Source organism: Chelonoidis abingdonii, chromosome 1, assembly GCF_003597395.2.
Source record: "Chelonoidis abingdonii isolate Lonesome George chromosome 1, CheloAbing_2.0, whole genome shotgun sequence".
NCBI lineage: Eukaryota > Metazoa > Chordata > Testudines > Testudinidae > Chelonoidis > Chelonoidis abingdonii.
The window spans coordinates 115,931,755-115,938,614 of NC_133769.1; positions in this window are offsets into that span (position 1 = coordinate 115,931,755).

Sequence of the window (6,860 nt, forward strand, 5' to 3'; positions counted from 1 at the left end):
AATATTGCATACGGGGGCATATTCTGTGCATACAAGTGCTGTAAACCAACTTTTAAGGAGGGAAACTTACTGCTAACAAACACCCCACCCTCCCCAACTCCAGAATTTGGGGCCCTTTCCCCAGCACTTCTGGAGTAACTAGATGGAAATGAGGAGTAGCCAGCCTCCTGGCAGGTGGATCCCTACCAAACAGCCTGCTCTGTCACTGGGTTCCTCTCTTCCCATGGTCCCCTCTGACAGTAGAGCATAGTAATTTGTGCTGATGGACCCAGAACTCCCTACATTCAGCAGAGGACATGTCAAATGTATAGCAGTGCCTACTTCTCCCTGTGCTACCCCTGCCAATCGATTCTTGCCTTCTGCTCCAGAATACCCTGTTAGCTGGGTCCTTAGACTGACAGGCTCCATCTTTACAGTAGGAAGAAAGGAGTGTTAACTCAAGTTAGCTAAGAGGTGATAACTAGCCTAGTGAACGTAATAGCCTAGTGAACGCAAAACAGTTTGCAGTTTTCACATGAGTCAGCAGGTCTAGGTAAAGACTATGGGGGAGGTTAGTTTTTAACTTAACCTGCTAGCTCATGGGAATACCACAGACTTCTTTGTCACACTAGGATTTTACCTTGACTTAGTTCCCTCAAGTTAAGAACATACCTTTTTCTTGCGGTGAAGACAAGATCCCAGATGCAACCTCATAACAGATGTCCCATGAACAGACGAGTGTGTGAGTGTCACGGACTCTCAGATTGTGCCCACTCTTGGCCCCGTGCGGTCTGTGAGGGATGCCCCTTTCAATGAGATAGCCCTTTTCCTGGGGGTCCACTCTCTCTCGGGGTTAGGCCCCTCCACCTCCTGGAGCCACACCTCTGAGCCTTAGCATGTCTGTCTCTCATTAGGGAGTCCACTCGCTCTGGACTCCCGAGGCCGCCACCCCCCCCCAAAGGGGTTGATGCAATCCTATTCTCTAGACCAGAGTGACTCTCAACCAGCATAAAACAGGAGGGTTTATTGAGCACTGAACACAACACAGGAAACTCTCAGGGCCTCAGGCCTGGCCTCCCTCAGCACAGCACATCCCAGTCTCCCCTGCATCCCAGCGGGCTCTGCCTGCTCCCTCTCTCCAGCCCAGAGCCCCCCTGCTTCCCAGCTGGGCATCTGAGATCACCAGCCCCAAGCCCCGCCTCTGTCCATTGTCTTCTCTCCAGGTAAACAGGGTCATAAACAGGGTTGTCTGGGCCTCCTCTCCTCCCAGCCCTGCAACCGGCTGGCAAGGTCACTGGGGTCCTCTCTTCACAGCCTATTGTCCTCCCACTGGCCAGATCCAGCTGAGACCCTTGAGCTGGGTCTCCAGGTCATCAGTCGCTTGGGTATCCGTCCTCCAGGCCGTCAGCTGGGATCACAAGTTCCCTCTCCGGTCCTCTGTAACAACAAACTCCCTCTCCATGCAACCCACTGGAAAACCACAAAAACACCAACCAACAAGAAAATCCCCCACTTCATCATATCTCTGCCCCCTTCGAGGCTGAATGGAGCAGGGTCACAGCCAGTGACCTGGCAAAGTTCAGGGCCCCCACCCAGTGATAAAGCATCAGCTATAACATTGACACTCCCTCTCACATGTACCACCTCCATGTCATAACCCTGGAAAAGGCAGCTCCATCTCAGCAGCTTGGCATTAGCCCCTTTCATTTGATGTAGGCATGTCAGGGGTGAATGGTCAGTGTACACAGTGAAGCGCTGCCCAAATAGATATGGATGCAGTTTAAGGGCCCACACCATGGCCAGGCATTCCTTCTCTATGGCTGCATAGTGTTGCTCCCAGGCAGCAGCTTCTTGCTCATGTACACAATGGGGTGTCTCTCCCCTTTAATATCAGTTTGCATCAGCACCGCACCCAGCCTTGCGTCTGACGCATTGGTGAACACCAGGAAGGGTTTGTTAAAATCCAGGTTTACCAGCTTTGGATAAGTGCCCCCTTCAGTGCACAGAGAGCCCTCTGGCACTGCTTGGTCCAGACCACCTTGTCCAGCTTTCCCTTCCAACAAAGCTCTGTGAGGGGAGCTGCTAGGGAGCTAAAGTGGGGCCAAACCTCCAGTAGTACCCTGCCATCCCAATGAAAACTTGGACCTGCTTCTTAGTCTGGGGAGCGGGCCAATCCTTGATTACCTCCACTTTGGCCGGCTCCAGCTTCAGGTGGCCACCCCCGACCTTGTGGCCCAGGTATGAAACCTCTGCCATCCCCCTCTTGCACTTTTCAAGTTTTATGGTCAGTCCTGCATCTTGGAGGTGACCCAGCACCTTCTTCAGCTGGGACACATGTTCCTCCCAGGTCTGGCTAAAGACACAGATATTGTCAACGTACACCAGAGCAAAGTCCTCCATCCCCCTTAGCAACTGATCCACCAGGTGCTGGAAGGTTGCGGCCTCAAGAGGGCACCAGCCAAGCAGGACCAGGAACTGGAAGAGCCCTATTGGGGTGGTGAAGGCAGACTTCGCCCTGGCCTCCAGGTCCAAAGGCACCTGCCAGTAGCCCCAGCCTCAGGGAGGAGTCCCACCAGAGGATCCTCTCCCTTCTCCTCCCACTGCCCCCACACAGCCAGCATGAACTTCTCCCTGTCCCAATACAGTTTCATCATGTTGACATGTGTGAAAGTAGAATGAATTATTTTGTAAAAGTAAGAATGGATTAAAGAAATGCTGTATGTACCTTTAAGCAGAAATAAAAAGTGTTGAAATACAGGTGTCAGGGAAAGAAATATTAAGGCATAAACAATGAGTCCACTTAAGCTAACGGTGAAACATTAACAGAAGATCAGTAATAGTTAGTAAGGAAATAAGATAAGCATGTCTAGCCCAGGTAAACTTATCAGATTCTGCTTCCTTTATTATCTTGTTAAGTTCACGCCTTTTTATCTGTATAAATAAGATAGTTTGTGTCTTGCATGGTGCTCACATTATCTGAGTGTTATTAGCAGAGCACTGTGCTAATAAAACAGAGTGGTCTGACAAACTGAGTCCTGAGTCTAACTTTGACAAGATACACCTGCTGGCTGTGTGCCTATGTAGTGGACAGTTCATTTACCTGTCTAATGACTTTGAAGGGAATGGCCCAGGCAGCTTGCTCTTCCTTACAGGGATGAGGAGCATCACCTGGTCTCTAGTAGCATATGAGCAGGCACATGCTGACCAGTCGTATCAGACATTCTGCTTCTTCTATGCCCTTGCTAGGTTTCCCCTGGCCAAGCCTATGAGCTCCATGAACTTTTCCCGGAAATGCAGTACATACTCCATCATCGATTCTCCATCAGGAGAGGCCTTCCCTTCCCACTCAGCCCTCATCAAGTCCAGGGGTCTCCTCACTTTTCTTCCATACAGCAACTTGAAGGGGGAAAACCCTGTAGACTTCTGGGGCACTTCCCTGTAGGCAAACAGTAGATGGGGTAAATACTTGTCCCAGTCCTGCAAGTGCTGGCATCATCTTTAGGGTCCCATTGAACCTCTCCACCAGCCCATTGAACTGAGGGTGGTACACCGAGGCCCAGGTGCGTCAGATAACACACTTCTCCCACAAGCACTGGAGCAGGGTTGACATGAAGTTAGACCTCTGGTCTGTAAAGACCTCCTTGGGGAGCCCCACTCTGCTGAAGATGGTCAGCAGTGCATCTACCACAGTGTCTGCCTCAATAGAGGACAAGGCCACTGCCTTGGGCTAGCAAATAGCAAAATCTACCACCACCAGAATGGGGTACCTGTCCTCCAGGCCATCAGCTGGGGTCCCAAGTTCCCTCTCCAGTCCTTCATAACAAACTCCCTCTCCATGCAACCCACTGGAAAACCACAAAAAAAACAACCACCCCAAAATCTCCCACTTTGTCACAGCAAGGATTCCAGCTGAGGGAAGTTTTTCCAATCCTATAAAAGCCCATCTCCTTTTCTGATTCAGTATCCACTTCTACTAATGCAGGGGGTGGGGGAGGGGAAAATGGTGTTAACTCCTTCCAGTACTGCCACAAAGTACAGCTGGTCAGAAAACAAAAACAAACCAACAAAACATCTACAAGATGTTTGAAAATTTCACTAACATTCTGGTTTAGAAGTTGGGCATGTTTGTGGGGTTGGTTTGATTTTTAGAACTGTTTGTGTTTTGTTTATTTCTTGAAAATGATGAATTTTTTTAAGCAAAACTTTGTGGTGTTTGGCTTTTCAGTTTCTCTCTTTTAACCCCCCTTTTCACCTCCTTTCCTCCCTGTAACAGGTCCTCTGCCTGCCCCTCTTCCTGGGGCCCACTAGCTGCCCCAATAAAACACAGAGAAGCTTCTCCTTCTGCAGCACCCATGATTTTATTTATACATGTTCTCCCACCACCAGTGATATACTATATACAGAGCAAGCCTTACCATCTCCTCTTCTGCACAGAGTCTGCCTGGAGACTGACCTTCCCCCTAAACATTCCCCCTCTCTTCTGGCTGCCAGTCAGCCTTTATAGCCCTTGAACCTCTGGCCCACAGGTGCATCTAGTTCTAGAGGCCACCACCAGACTTCTCCCCAGCCCCAATCTATTTCCCCTGATTGGGGCTGGCTGAGCAGGGGCTAATTAGGTGTCTTTGCACCAGCACCCTGCTACACTCCCTCTTTTCCATTTTGCCACTGGAAGGGGAGGAGAGGAAAAGAAACAAACGGTGAAAAAGGAAGAAAAGAGGAAAAGGAAAAACTGAACACTTTTTGGTTTTAATTTAAAAAAATCAAAATTTTATTTAAACACAAGAGAGACCATTTTCATTTCACCTTCTAACTTCTCAAACTGGAGCTGCTGGAATGTAAAAGTGATGCACCAAGGTCTACTGGTGAGTAGAGGAGAATTATTTCCCTGTAGGCGATATTTTTGTTAATACAACCCCACACTTATGCCAACAAGTCTCAGATCAGAATCTGATCCTTAGCCTCTGTGCAAAGATGATCATTTATCAAGTGTTTCCACAGCCCCCTCACCATCAGATCTGAGCACCTCACAAACGTAAATGAATTCCTCTTCCCAACATATCAGAGAGGTTGTAAGTATTATTATCTCTAGTATTTTACAAAATGAAGCACAGAAGCTTTAAGTGACTTGCCCGTGGACACAGAAGGAGTCTGTGTCACAGTCTGGAAGTGAACTCCAATAGCCTGAGTCTTACTCCAGTACCTGAACTACAAGACCAACCTTCTCCTTCTGCCACTTGAATTATTGGAGAGAGATTAAAATACACGCTCCCCTTCTAAGACTGTAAAACACTCTTTTGAGGGAGGATGCGAGAAAAACTGCTGAAGCCTAAAACTTGGAATTAAAAAACAAAATTGGCCTAGGCATAATCCTGCGAGCGCTTGTGCTCTGCTTGCTGGGGAGTGGGGAGAGGTGGTGGTGGAAATAACAATAGAGCAGTTATAAGCAATTGAAAAGTTCACTTCTGAGCATGCTCAGTGGGCATCTGCTCAAATTTTAGCAGTCTTACAAAGCTCTGCTGCCTTTACATTGCACATTTGCACAGACTTCCAGGCTGGCCACAGCTGCTGCACTCAGGCTGTTGCTAGGGCAATCTGTATGAGGAACATTGTCTGAGGCAACATTTGCCTTATTGAAACTCATACAGCAACCCTCTAAGTAAAAACCACATCAGTATTAACACCAGGGAAGGAGAAAATAATGAACACAGGAAACAATTCATCTCATAATTTTCAGGCCATTCCACAACTTTGCTGCCTTCTGCTCATTCTAAATCTTCTTTTTTCTTTGCGATGGCTGTACTTTTGCAATGAACCAGATGCGATGCTGGCCTGCTAACCACCCGGACTCGCCAAAAATTGTCTCCAACCAAATTTCCACATCTTTCAACCATTCACCTCCATGAAGTGTGAATGTTGACACTTAACTGGGGCCATTTAAATATTACTTGCACCAGCAATCTCTTTCTTTCTTTCTTTCTTTCTTTTAAAGGAAAGGAAACTAAACACAAAAATGTGCTAATTCAGCAATAAAGCTGCACAGTGACATTCACAAGAAGAGCAAAAGCTAATCCCCCAACAGCAATCTAAATGCTACTGCATTGCACACAAGAGACGTGTATTTTCCACTCACATTCCTCAGTGCTAGTGTTTTACGCCCACTCAGCACAGGTGTCAATGACCACATAGGTTATGTCTACATTGTTGCTGGGAGCGAACCTCCCAGACAGACCTCACGCTAGTGGGACTCAAGGTAGAGCATTAAAAATAGCAGTGTGGATGTTGCTGCATGGGCAGAGACTCAGGCTAGCCAGCCACACTTGGACAGGAATCAAACAGGATCCAAGCTGGGCTGGCTAGTCTGAGTCTCTGCCAGCACAGCAATGACCTCACTGCTATTTTTAGCACACTAGCTTAACCCCCACCAGCACAAGGTCTCTCCCCATGGGCTGTGAGCCTCGCTCCCAGCTGCAGTGCAGACATACCCACAAAGTGCAGTGCAACGGAGAACCAGTCCCACAGCGTGTAGTATTTGCTCCTCTTCTTTTTCTGGTTCAGTGTGTGCTTCAGTTCAATAGGCTGCTATTATGTCACACAGTCTATGTACCAATATACGTGCCATGGAGCTGAGGTAATATGGCTGATGGGCCCTTAAAATCACAGGAAAAGCTGAAGTTAAAACTCTGCAGCCTTGACATACGTCGATGTAGTTTTTGGCATTTCACTTTATAGCTGTGTCATAAACAGATAGCTAAGGGTTAATGTTTCTTTTACCTGTAAAGGGTTAACAAAGGGAACCAAACACCTGACAAGAGGACCAATCAGGAAACCGGATTTTTCAAAGCTTAAGGGAGGGAATTTGTGGGTGTTTCTTGGTCTTGGGT